Source organism: Lepus europaeus, chromosome 1 (genome assembly GCF_033115175.1).
Source record: "Lepus europaeus isolate LE1 chromosome 1, mLepTim1.pri, whole genome shotgun sequence".
Classification (NCBI taxonomy): domain Eukaryota; kingdom Metazoa; phylum Chordata; class Mammalia; order Lagomorpha; family Leporidae; genus Lepus; species Lepus europaeus.
In genome coordinates, this window is record NC_084827.1 from 177,144,374 (window position 1) to 177,158,187 (window position 13,814).

Genomic DNA, 13,814 nt, shown 5'->3' on the forward strand with positions numbered 1-13,814 from the left:
TGGTGGCACTGCAGGAGGCAACTTTACCTGCTGTGTCACATCCCCCCCCCCCCCCACTGCTCCTCTTCTGGTCCAGCTCTCTGTTATGGCCTGGGAAAGCAGAAGATGGCTCAAGTCCTTGGGCCCCTGCACCCATCACCACGTGGGAGAATCTGAAGAAGCTCTCGACTCCTGGCCTCGGATCAGCCCAGCTCTGGCCGTTGTGGCCATTTGAGGAGTGAACCAGTAGATGGAAGACCTCTCTCTCAATGTCTCCCTCTGTCTGTAACTCTGTGTCTCAAGTAAATAAATGAAATCTTAAAAAAAAATAAAACATGTCCCTCATAGGTGAGTGGATAAACAAATTGTGGTGCATCCACTCCCTGGGGTATTATTAAGCAGCGAGAAGAACTACTCGGCAATACAAATAAGTGAGCTACCAAGTCAGGAGAAGGTGTGGAGGAGATGAGGTGCATATTGCTAAATGCAAGAAGTCAATCAGGATCAGAGGGTAAGATACACCTGATACATCCACATCCCGTATCAGAGTCTGGGTCGAGTCCTGCTTCCTCTGCTTCTGATCCAGCTCCCTGCTCATGCACACCCTGGGAGGCAGAAAATGATGGCTCAAGTGCTTGGGTCCCTGCCGCCCACATGGGAGACCCAGATGGAGTTCCAGGTTCTTGTCTTTGGCGCTAACATAAACCATGGACTTCGGTTAATAGTGTGTCCTTGTGAGTGTGTCAGTTTAATGAATTGACTACGCTAGCACAAGGCAGTGTTGGGGGGACTGGGAGGGTCTCGAGAGACACATGGAAGAACAGTGTGGTTTCAGGTTGGTTTTTCTGTAAACCTAAAACTTTGCTAAGAAATAAAATGGGGCCAGCGTTGTGGTGCAGCGGGTTAAGCCGCCACCTGCAACACCTGCATCTTACATGTGTGCTGGTTCGAGTCCTGGCTGTTCTACTTCTGATCCAGCGCCCTGCTAATGCACCTGAGCCCAAATCTGGGCTCCTGCCACCCACGTGGGAGACCCAGATGAAGCTCCCAGCTCCTGGCTTCTGTCTGGCCAGCCTTGAATGTTGCAGCCATTTGGGGGTGAGCCAGTGGATGGAAAGTGTCTCTGTCTCCACCCCTCCTCGGTAACTCTACCTTTCAAATTAACAAAAAAAAAAAATCTTTAAGAATATAAAATTGTGAAGGGAGGGACAGCAGTGTAATGACTTGAAACACGTTTTTGCCTCTGGACAAGGAGACCCTGTGAGAGCTAAAACTGAATTGCAAGTGACAGTGTAGCAGGAAAGGGCTTAGGACAAAAAAGGACACACATTGGGCCAGGTACCTTGCCAGACTGGGGGGCGTTGTCTTTGCCCCCTCTGCCACAGCGTCCTGCAGAGAAATGTTGCTTCCTCTATGTCCAGGGCCAAAGCCATGGTCAGACCATCACTAGTCCTTTCCCGGGTCCCCTAACTGGTTTCTCTGCCCTCGTTGTGCCCTGCGTGATCCACCTCGGAGCTGGGACAATGCGTATAAAGTGCCAACCTGTCCATCACATCTCCCACCCACTGTGGGGTCCCCGTTAAGGACGTGGCCCCTGCTCTCGTGTCTCCCCTCCTCTTGCCAGTGCTCCCTCCTCTCTCCTTCCACACTGCACAGCCCAGGTGTACGCGATGCCTGGCAGCTGTCAGGAGGTGCCACAGCTCCAGGCTTTGCACGCAGGTTCCTCTGCCTGGCGCTCTCTCCCCTCTCCCATGGCAGATTTCTCATGGTTGCTACTGTATCCTAGGGACCATCTTCATCACGGAGGCTAGGGCAGGGGCCCCACCCCAGGCTTCCATTTCACCCCAAGATTTTCTCTATTAGAACCTGACAGCGTTAGATGACAGCCGTCTCTTTCCTTCTCTGCCTCTCTCTTTGGACCACAGACTCAGAAGGGCAGGGGCTCAGCCTGGCTGCTGACAGGCAGCCGCTGGGTGTTGGTTTACCAGGATGTGCCAAGTCTGTTGGAGCAGAGACAGGTGAGGCACAATCGCTACCCCAGGTGTCAGGGTTGGGATGGCTCTGAGAGTGAGGCTAGCAGAGACTGTGGGGACATCTTTCTCACTGGTCTATTCCCCAGAGGCTCTCCCCGGACTGAATCACAGGGAAAACAAATGAACCACAGCATTCCCTCTGGCCTGGAGGCCGTGTGATGTATCGGGATTCGGACTTGGACATTAGGCAAGGACGTCAACCTCCCCAAGCCTTGGTTTCCTGCCCTGTAAGGTGGGGAAGAAAATGATCCACCTGGCACATTCTGTGCCTGGCCTATGTTTAGTGCTCATGACACATGGCACCCTGTTCACCCTCCACCCTCTGTGACTGCAGCCCTGTCTCCTCCAAGGTCCAAGGAATACTGGGTCATAGAACCCAGAAATGTCCAGCTCTGGCTGCTGCTTTGCGAGTCCCACTCGCCCAGCTTCTCCGTTCTTTCGAGGTCCCTTCCTCACGCCATCCAGAGAGCCCCCTGCCTCTCTGCCTGCTCTCCTGCTTAGCCCTTTGCAGCAGCCCGCAGTAGCCAGGAGCCCAGAACTCCATCTGGGTCTCCCAGGTAGCTTTCAGGGACCCAAGCATGTGAGCCATCAGCTGCTGTCATCAGAGTGCACGTTGGCAAGAATCGTCTGGGGAACAGAGCCAGGACTCGAACCCAAGCACTCTGGTGTGGGACGTAGGTGTCCCGACCTACAGCTTGACTCCCGCACCACCCACTCTCCCTGCTGTTGTCCTCTGGACGTGCACTTTGGCAGACTATTAAGACTGGAGGGGCCGGCACTGTGGCGTGGCAGGTGAGGCCGCGACATCTCATATGGGTGCCAGTTCGAGACCAGGCTGCTCTACCAATCCAGCTCTCTGTTGTGGCCTGGGAAAGCAGTAGAGGATAGTCTAAGTCCTTGGGCACCTGCACCCATGTGGGAGACCCAGAGGAGGCTCCTGGCTCCTGGCTTCAGATTGGTGCGGCTCCAGGTATTGTGGCCATTTGGGGAGTGAACCAGCAGATGGAAGACCTCTCTCTCTCTCTCTGCCTCTGTTTCTCTGTAGCTCTGCCTTTCAAATAAATTAATTAATTTAAAACAATTAAGAATGAGGGTGGACATTTGGAGTCGTGGTTAAGATGGTACTAGGGAAACCCACATCCCATATTGAAGTGCCTGGGTTCAAGTTCCAGCTCTGCTTCTGACTCCAGCTTTCTGCCATTGGGTATCCTGGGAGGCAGTGGGTGATGGCTCACGCGCTTGAGTCCCTGTTACCCACACCGGGAGCTCAGATTGAGTTCCTGGCTTTGGCCTGGCCCAGCCTCAACTACTATGAGCATTGGGGGGAGTGATTCAGCAGACAGAACTCTACTTGTCTCTCTGCCTTTCAAACAGACTAAATAAATAATGTTTAAAATTTAAAAATTGTACATATATTGGTTATTTGTTGTTATGCAAACAAATCATCACCTATGACTGAGCGGCTTTTTATAAGAAAGATTTCATTCTTTATTTGAAAGTCAGAGTTACACACAGAGAGAAGGAGAGGCAGAGAGAGAGGGAGAGAAGGGTCAGCCACAATGTTCTTCTCTTGGAGGTCACTCCGTCATTTCTTTTTCTTTTTTTTTTTTTTGACAGGCAGAGTGGACAGTGAGAGAGAGACAGAGAGAAAGGTCTTCCTTTTTGCCGTTGGTTCACCCTCCAATGGCCGCTGTGGCCAGCTCATCGCGCTGATCCGAAGCCAGGAGCCAGGTGCTTCTCCTGGTCTCCCATGCGGGTGCAGGGCCCAAGGACTTGGGCCATCCTCCACTGCCTTCCCGGGCCACAGCAGAGAGCTGGCCTGGAAGAGGGGCAACCGGGATAGAATCCGGTGCCCCAACCGGGACTAGAACCCGGTGTGCCGGTGCCGCAAGGCGGAGGATTAGCCCAGTGAGCCGCGGCGCCGGCCTCACTCCGTCATTTCCTCAATGCCCTACTGATTCCTGGCGAGACTCACTGGGAGCTGCTGTGCGGCTGGAAACCACACAACCAGGGTCTCAATGGCAAGTAGAATCAGCACCGAACTGAGCTCAGCGGAAAAGGAAAGCCCTGGAAACGGGGGGGAGCTCCCCGAAACTCTGGCAGGTTTGGGAAGTGAACCAACAGATGGGCGATTTCTCTCTCTCTCTCTCTCTCTCTCTCTCCATTTCAAATACACAAGTAAATGAATCTTAAGTAGTGGGTGGATCAGGAATTCAGCCTCGGCCCAGTGGGAGCGCTTGTCCCCGCTTCTGGTCCTCTCCAGCTTTATGCTGGCCATGTCTGGACTGCTCAGGCTGGAATCACCCGGAGCTTGGTTCACTCAGAGGTGGGGCTGCTGACCCTGACTGTTGTCTGGGAGTTCACCTGGTGGGGAGGCGGGGCTGATGAAGCAGCCAGGACCCACAGGGCCTCTCCTATTGGCTGGGCTCAGGCAGCCTCTGGCCATTTGGACTTACTAAATGAGAGTCTCAGCTTCTGCAAGCCTGGTGACAGCTCTCCTCCCGGGATTCCGCACTGGGCCGGAAGTCGGTCATTCCACTTCTCTCAGCTTCCGTGAGTTCTAAGGGCCCAAGGGGTGGGGCAGTTGACCCTTCTGCTAGGAAAGATGGGGAAGATTCTAGAAGGTCAAATGGAAGGTTACTTTAGAATAACACCGTCTGCCACAGGTGAGGAACCTGCAATTATTACAAATTAGAGTCAGATTAAACTCCTTACCCTCCCATCCCCAAATGGTCATTTGTCTCCACTTCTGTGTTTCCATGAATGATTCCATAAGGCTGACGGTTGTTCTTTACCCCTACTTAAGGCACGCGCCTGTCCACTGTGTATCATCTCACTATTCCGTGAGCTGTTGGAGAGGCAAGTGACCAAGAGGGGAAAATAATACCTTCCTAAGGAGTAGAGATGGAGAACCTTTGGCCTGTTTTTTTTTTTTTTAATTTATTTGACAGGTAGAGTTACAGACAGTGAGAGAGAGAGAGAGAGAGAGAGAGAGAGAGAGAGAGAGAAAGGTCTTCCTTCCATTGGTTCACTCCCCAAATGGCCACTCCGGCTGGATCTGTGCTGATCCGAAGCCAGGAGCCAGGTGCTTCTCCTGGTCTCCCATGGGGTACAGGGCCCAAGTACCTGGGCCATCCTCCACTGTACTCCTGGGCCACAACAGAGAGCTGGCCTGGAAGAGGAGCAACCGGGACCAGAATCGGCGCCCATATGGGATGCCGGTGCGGCAGGCGGAGGATTAGCCAAGTGAGCCACGGCGCCGGCCCTGAACCTATTGGTTTTATTGGTGTTTATTGGACATTTGCTGTACGCCTGCGTCATGCTAGCGGCTGAGGATAGAAGCCGAATAATGCCGCTATGTAGAATGGTCGGAAAGTATGATGTTGTCAGCTCTGCCCATCACCATCTCCTAGATTTGGTTCCTGCTCTCTGGAAACCTGTAGTTGAAGGGTAAAAAATATGGCCGTGGCACTCGGAAAAACACTTTGGCAGTTTCTGATAAAGTACAGACACCACTGACCGCCAGTCCCATTTGAAGGTGTCTACCCAGTGACGTAAAAGCCTGCGTCCACACAAACACCAGTGCAGGGGCTTTATCAAGGATCTCTCATCTCCTGGAACTGGAAACAACAAACACGCCCCAGGGCACGCACGACCAATCAGCGGACAAAATGGTGCTGAGCACCAGAAAGGAGACAGCACTGAGACAGGCACCAAGGTGGATGGATCTCACGCGCGCGCTGTGTGAAAGGCGCCAGGCTCCATGGGCCTCGCGTGAGGCCCTTCTCTTCTGCGACACCAGAAAACAAGCCTGGAGCCGCAGGGACAGGGAGCCGGGCTGAGGGTACCTGCCAAGGGCCACAGAGGGAGGTTTGTGGTGTTAGGACCATTCTGTATCTAATTTCCATGGTAGGTATAGCTACTTGTATACTTTTATCAAAAGTTGCCCAACTATACACTAAAATGCTGAATCTTATGGCAGGTAGATTATACCTTAATTAAACATACGGGTAATGTACAGTGACAAGCTGGTTAGGGACATAGGCTCTGCCATCAGCAAGCCTGGGCTCCAAAGCCCCGAGTGAGGCTCAGAGAAGGGAAACACTGCTCTCAGATGTCAGTTTGGCTTTCTCAGCGCTCCACAGCGCGTCACCATCACCATGGTTACAAGAGAGGACGCAAGTCAAGCACTTAATGAGGCTTTTTTCTTTTTACAACAATTTATTTAGGGCCCCAACATTGTGACATAGCAGGCAAAGCTTCTGCCTGTTATGCCAGCATCCCACATGGTGCTGGTTCGAGTCCCAGCTGCTCCACTTCCAATCCAGCTCCCTGTTAATGGCCTGGAAAACAGTGGAAGATGGCCCAAGTGCTTGGGCCCCTGCACCCACATGGGAGACCTGGATGAAGCTCCTGGCTCCTGGCTTTGGCCTGGTCCATCCCTGGACATTCTGGCCACTTGAACCAGTGCATGAAAGACTTCTCTCTCTGTCTCTCCATCTCTGTCATTTTGCCTTTCAAATAAATACATACTTTTAAAATTTTTGTATTTAGTTATTTGAAAGGCAGTGTGACAGAGAAAAAGGGAGAGAGAGAGAGAGGTCCTCTGTCTGGTGGCCCACTCCCCAAACACCCACAGGCTGCTGCACAGCAATACCTGCCCTCAGTGAGGTTCTTGAACCTAAGTATTAAGATTACTCTTTTTTTTTTAAATTTCTGACAGGCAGAGTGGACAGTAGAGGGAGACAGAGAGAAAGGTCTTCCTTTTTGCCGTTGGTTCACCCTCCAATGGCCGCCGCGCTAGGCGCGCTGCGGCCGGCACACTGCGCTGTTCCGATGGCAGGAGCCAGGTGCTTATCCTGGTCTCCCATGGGGTGCAGGGCCCAAGCACTTGGGCCATCCTCCACTGCACACCCTGGCCACAGCAGAGAGCTGGCCTGGAAGAGGGGCAACCGGGACAGGATCGGTGCCCCGACCGGGGCTAGAACCCGGTGTGCCGGCGCTGCAAGGCGGAGGATTAGCCTACTGAGCCACGGCGCCCGCTAAGATTACTCTTTTTTTTTTTTTAAGATTTATTTATTTATTTGAAAGTCAGAGTTACACGGAGAGAGAAGGAGAGGCAGAGAGAGAGAGAGAGAGAGAGAGAGAGAGAGAGAGAGAGGTCTTCCATCTGCTGGTTCACTCCCCAGATGACTGCAACAGCCAGAGTTGTGTTGATCCGAAGCCAGGAGCCAGGAGCTTCTTCTGGGTCTCCCACGTGGGTACAGGGGCCCAAGGACTTGGGTCATCTTCTACTGCTTTCCCAGACCATAGCAGAGAGTTGGATTGGAAATGGAGCTGCCAGGACTTGAACCGGCGCCCATATGGGATGCCGGCACTGCAGGTGGTGGCTCTACACACTACACCACAGTGCCTGCCCCTACTCTTTTCTTTAAAAAATTATGCTCACGGTGACTGGTGTTGTGGCACACAGAGTGCTAAGCCACTGCTTGAGACACTGGCTGGCATCCCACAGCGGGAGTGCTGGCTCCAGTCCTGGCTGCTGTGTGTGGCAGACCTCTCTCTTTGTCTCTACCTCTCTCTGTAATCCTTTCAAATAAATAAAAATAAATCTTTAAAAAATTATTTTAAATAAAAAAAATTACTTCAAAGGCAAAGCAACGCAGAGAGACAGAGAGATCTTCCATCTTCTGGTTTGCTCCTGAAATGCCCCCAAGAGCTGGTACTGGGCTTCTCGGAAGCTAGGAGCCCAAAACTCCACCGGGACTCAAGTACCTGCTGCTCGCAGGGGGGACATTAGCAGGAAGCTGCATGGGAAGCAGAGCGGGGACTTAAACCCAGGTCCCTCCAATGTGGATGAGGGCATCTCCTGTGGTGTCTTCCCTACCGCACCACACGCTGACCCCAAGCCTCCGCATTTCTACCAAGCTTCCCGGCCCTGCTGAGGTTGCCGGGCCACCCTGGGCAGCAAGGGTATGAAGGCGAAGGGGAGCCAGTGTTTCAGAGAGCAGGAAGTGGTCAATCATGTTGAAGACAGGGAAGCACCAGCCCGAGGTGAGAACTGCAAAGGGCAGGCAGCACCTTGTGGGCTGCAGCGTCCCCAGGGCGAGGGTGGGGAGGTAGGTAGTTAAGCAGGAAGTCCCCGGGAGTGGTGAGGATTGCATTCCAGCCTTGGGAACTGAGAAACTGCATTTAAACAGCTCCTTGGGGTAAGTTTGGCTTTGCAAGGTAACGGAGAGGCAGGGAGGAAAGTGAAGGCGGAATTGGGGTTTAAGGTAGGAGACATTCGAGTATTTTTTTAAAAAGAGTTTGTGTATTGGAAAGGCAGAGTTACAGAGAGAGGGAGAGACAGAAACCCGGAGAGAGCTCTTCCAGCCTTCGGCCAGCTCACTCCCCAGATGGCCCACGGCTGGGCTGGGCCAGGAGGAAGCCAGGCGCCTGGACCTCAGTCTCCCAGGAGGGTGGCAGGGCCCGAGCCCTGGGGCCAGGAGGAAGCCAGGCGCCTGGACCTCCATCTCCCAGGAGGGTGGCAGGGCCCGAGCCCTGGGGCCGTCAGCAAGGACTGGAGAGGGTGGCCGGCCGACCTGACGGGAAGGGAGCGGGTGCAGGCCCAGGAGGGAACGGGATGGCCCGCGAGGGGCAGAGTTCCCAGGTCTGGCAGCGAACATTCGGGGCGCCCAGCTAGGAACGGGGAGCCCAGCACAGCCACCGGCTCAGCCCCAGCGTCCGGCACCGCCGGGCGTGCCGCAGCGGGAGGCTTTCACGTCGGAGGGCGGTCCCACTCCAGCTCCGGACAGGGTCCCCCGCTCCGCCAGAGCTGTCACCCCATGACAAACTGGGGGATCGGGTCTCGGCGCTTGCCTTGCGCTCCGGCATAGCAACGCTGCGCGCAAAGCTGTGGAACAGTTCTGGTTCGGAAAGCCAGCGCGTCAGCGATGGAGAGGCTTCCGAGCCGCAGCCGGGCCGCGGCCTGGGTGTGTAGGACAGTGAGTCACAGGCCCCGGCCCGGGTCCAAGTCCGCACGCCAGCTCCACTCAACCCAAGGGCAGGCGTGCAGCGGCCGCCACGGGCCCCCACGGCGCCTGCGCGCTGCCGCCGCCCCGCCCCCGCCCGGCCTCGCATCCGGGTCTCGGGCGGGGGCGTGTCCGCGCGAAGGGGCGGGAGGCAGCGGAAAGGGAAAGATGTCGTGGGAGGCTGGGGAGCGGGGAGGGGAACGGGGCGGGCCGGGGGCGGGGCCGGAGCGGGGCGCGGTCACGTGATGTGCGTGGCGACGTGTCGGCCATCTTGTGTTGTTGAGGCTGAGGACTGACTTGGGTTCTGAGAGACTCCCTGTCCCGGACCGCAGGTAACCAGCGACTCCGTCCCGCTCCCCTGTCCGGCTCCGCTCTGCGCCCTGGCCCTGCCGCCGCGCCTCGGGCCGCCTGGCCTTGCGTCCGCACTCACGTCCTCCCGCTCCAGCCGGACCCGGCCCGGCCGCATGGGGACACCCACAGGCCGCCGCGGCCGGCTGGGACGTCAGGCGAGGGGGGACAGGTCAGGTGCGGGGCCGGAGGGACCTCCGCCCGGGCGGGCGGCACGGCGGGCCCGGGCGCGGCTCGGCCGCGGGGACGCCCCCTCCGCCGGGCCCCCGTGGCACTGCGGGGCGAGCCGAGGAAGGGAGGAGGGTGGAGGGGCGGGCAGTGTCAGGCCGGCCGCTCAGGGCCGGAGGGCTCGCCCTGCGAGGCCTGCCAGCCCGCCCGGCCCCGGGCGCCCCGGGGAGCAGCTGCTGCCGGCGGACAGCTGCCCCCGCCGGCCCGCCTGCCCACACCTGGCCCCCGCGGAGCATCTGGCCGGGGGAGGCCCCTTCCGCGGCCGGAGGACCGGGTCCGGACCAGGCCCGAGGCGAGGCTGGGCCCGCAGAGCCCGTGGCAGCTTCGGGCCCTGGAAGGCGCACCTCCGGTGGGAGCGGGCACGGTAGCCTTCGGTGTCAGCAGTTTCCCACGAAGCACTCCGAACACTCGAGTATGGTGGCCGACACATGAGGCCAACGAGCAGGCCAGGGAGGTGTGAAAGCAGGTTGGTGACCGTGTGCGGAGAGCAGGAGCGTGGCTTTGCGTGCACCCTCCTGCCGCCCCCGTCCTCCTGAAAGTCAAAGCACCTCACACACCTAGTCTCTGTAGGCAAGGTAAGTATTCCAGTTGAACCTGCAGCCGAGAGCGGCGCCCTGCCCAGTGCTGAGCCCTGGCTCCTAGGCAGTTTGGATCCCCAGTGTGTGTTCAGGGAAGGTAGTTGTCCCTTATGTAGTATTTCCTTTTTGGAATCTGGTGACTTCCTAGGATAGAAGAAAAGTTTTTTCTTTTTTGGTCATTCTGTACACGAACTTCCAACCTTCTCCTCTCTGCATCGCTGGCCTTCCACGTTGGCCCGTTTTGCTGAGCGCAGACAGACGCTTTCTCTCGTTTATCGGTGTTTTCGTGTGTGTCACTCGCCGGAGTAGCAGATTGGAGCGCTGGAGCTGGAATGTGTACTTTTGTCAGCTGTTGACGTCCGAAGAGGATCCTAGGAAAAAGACGTAAATGTGGCATGTGTTTGGAGCGATGACACGTGACCCTTCCTTGAACATTTGACGGTGGTGATTCACCGGGAAGGAAAAGCCTTCACACCCTTTTGATACTTCGGAGAACATTTTAGGATTTTGAGGCTGGGGAGGGAGAAGGGTCAACCCGCTTAGTTATTTGTTCATTTATTTCTGCATCATTTACTTGACAGTTCTTGAGCACTTAACTACAGTGTTGGGTGCTGGAAGCAAAACAGACCAATTCCTGTCTCAGTAGAACTCACTGGTAGACAGAAAATGAATTCTTAGGTAAAATATGAAGATGCTCCTTGCTTACTGTGAAGCTACAGCTCCATAAACTCAGCACTAGTTGAAGATGCATTTGCCCCACCTAGCCTTTGAATATCACAGCTTGAGCACACAGAGCATGTGAGGTTGGTTGTGTCCCTGTGATCTTGGGGTGACTGGGAGATTCTGCTTGTATAGGGAGAGAGAATCGGACTGTGTTGCCAGCCCAGGAGAGGATCCAGACTCATTCCCAGTATGGTCTCTACTGAATGCATATTTCTTTCCCATCTTTGCAAGGTAGAAAAACTCTTAAGTTGAACCATTGTCAGTCAGAGACTGTATGTTGTGTAAGTGATGTGGCGAAAAAATGACACAGGGAGGCAGGATGTTATTAAGAGGATTGGAGGAGAAGGCCTCGTGGGAAAGCCAGCATTCGAGGGGAGGCCTGGCAGGTGGAGGTGCTGTTCCTTTAGCAATGTGCTGGAAGAGCGCTCCACACTAGGGGCAGCGAGGACCGAGGTGGGAGGTGACCGGTGACCGGCCAGGGTGCCAGGGAGGCTCGGAGCAGCAGGGTGGGTCTGCCTCTGTGCTAAGGGGAAAGGATTGCTCATTGAGACTCAGAAAGGAAAATCGAGGTTCTGGAGTTCTGGGCCAGCGGCTCCAACCCCTTCCACACGATCTCCTCCTGCCACCTTCCCCTCCCCCCATTTGGAAAATTCAGATAATGAATATATGCCAGGCAGTTGTGGTGAATTTCCCCACTAAAAAGTAAAACTTAAAAAATAAACTATATTTTTCGGAAGGAATTTTTTTTCTAAGAAGAGGATCTTTGGACATTTCAGGATATTTGAAAATGTGGGGAAAGGAGGGACTTCCTTTAAAGTTTAGATGCAGATGATTAAGGAATGTAATTAAGAGGAATCATTGTAAACTCAAGTCCGCCTCGATCTGGCCAGTAAAGAATTTTTCTGAGTTCTCTGCTGTCCAGTCTAGTTCTCGTGTCCAGGGGCCTCTGTGAATTCATATATCCTTTGTAGCATTTTACATGCATAGAACTTTGCTTTTTTTTATTCCTCCATGCTTTACCTTTCAGACTAGTTTTCTGACCAACCTGACCTGATACTTAATAGACTAGGAAATTTTTTTCCCTAAATCCTTATAGTTCTTTTCCCTTATTCTTACTGCTGAACTTTCGTAAATGTCCCCTTTACCTGAGGGGTTTAATATTTTTGTCTTGGAATGTTTTACTGGTGGGTTGCACGTGTGAAAGGTAGTTTGTAGTAGGCTTGCCTCAAAATCACAGAAAGAGGGATTGTGGGGTCAGGCTGTGGATGGAGCTTCTTAGCTAAGTGGGGACATGGTGATGAAGTAGTGTTTTAATGAATTGCTTTTCTCCTTTTTGTTCATTTGTTGGATTTGTGAAATATCTCCAAATTATAATGTCTTTGATGTTGTATCAGCTCATTTGTTCTTATGACTCTGCATTTTAATGCTCCTGTCTAGTCTCTGTTGACCTTCACACTGGAAGATGACACTGTTGATAGTGCTATCTGGGAGAACCTTTGTGGATGGAGAGATTCCTGCTGTCCCCCCTACTCTTTCCCTTCTGAAGGGTCCTTGATTTGAACCATTTTCAAAGACTGACTGTGTTTGCAGTTCTCTGTTAGTCCCTGCTGATTAAATCTTCCATACTTTCTTTTTTATTCTGTTTCTTTTATAGTGGGACCAGTCTCAAATAGGTTGCATCTACAGCCTATGTTGGTGTTGATCCAGGTATTTTAGAGGCAAGTTAAATGTCCATATTTCTTCAACAGTTTGAATTGCCTTCATATTCTTTGGTTGTTGTGGAAGTGTGAATCCAGGCCTTTTTCCCCTCCCCTGGCCCTCACCAGGATTTTATAGTAATAAAGATTTAGGATTTTGATTTTTTTGTGTGTTAACTTATTTTATTTTTATTTGTTAGAGAGGAGGGAGGAAGAGAGAGAGATCGATTGCATCTGCTGGTTCACTCCCCAGATGCCTGCAGTGGCCCTTGGCTAGGACTGAATCTGAGACCAGGAACTCAATCCAGGTCATGTGAGAGGCAGGGACCCAAGGACTTGAGCAGTCCTCTGCGACCTTTAGGGTATGGATTAGCAGGAAGCTGGAATTAGGAGTGGAGCTGGGACCAAGTGGTGTCTCAACTGCTAGGCCACAACTTTCCCAGGCAAACAGCTGACACTCCATTTTTAATACTGTGAAGAACTACATACCTGTAAAAATATAAGGAGATTTTTATTTCATGCGTAAGTTCACCTGTAATTAGAATCCCAGCATTTCTTCAACATATTATTGTTTTCTCATGATGTGAGTGAGAAATATACTAGATTAATTTTGTGGGAATATAAAATGATACCTTTGGGCCGGCGCCATGGCTTAACAGGCTAATCCTCCGCCTTGCGGCGCCGGCACACCGGGTTCTAGTCCCGGTCGGGGTGCTGGATCCTATCCCGGTTGCCCCTCTTCCAGGCCAGCTCTCTGCTATGGCCTGGGAAGGCAGTGGAGGATGACCCAAGTCCTTGGGCCCTGCACCCGCATGGGAGACCAGGAGAAGCACCTGGCTCCTGGCTTTGGATCAGCGAGATGCGCCAGCCACAGTGGCCATTGGAGGGTGAACCAACGGCAAAAAGGAAGACCTTTCTCTCTGTCTCTTTCTCTCACTATCCACTCTGCCTGTAAAAAAAAAAAAAAAAAAAAAAAAATGATACCTTTGTAGAATTGCCCATATTTTGTGTGAGGTTGAGGGAGGAAAGAGGAGAGATTTGAAAAAAAATTCTTCTTTACGTTACCAAACTTTATTTTATGAAAGTATTTTCACATACTTCTTTAAGTAGTTAAAATGAAGGAACACAGTTTTATATTTTCTTGTTAACTGCAGGGTTTCATTAACTTCAATTTAATTTATACTTAAAATGGGAGATAGGCTGGAGCTTGTTCTC

At 53.3% G+C, this 13,814-nt stretch overlaps 1 protein-coding gene across 3 annotated transcripts in view; it reads left to right on the top strand.

Moving 5' to 3' along the window:
* The first annotated feature begins 9,266 nt into the window (after positions 1–9,266).
* Positions 9,267–13,814, top strand: part of GIGYF2 (GRB10 interacting GYF protein 2) — a 152,026-nt gene continuing 147,478 nt past the window's right edge. For all 3 annotated transcript variants that reach the window (XM_062193489.1, XM_062193501.1, XM_062193495.1), the window contains exon 1: positions 9,267–9,357. The gene's annotated coding sequence lies outside the window, so the exon portion shown is untranslated. The remainder of the gene's footprint in view (positions 9,358–13,814) is intronic.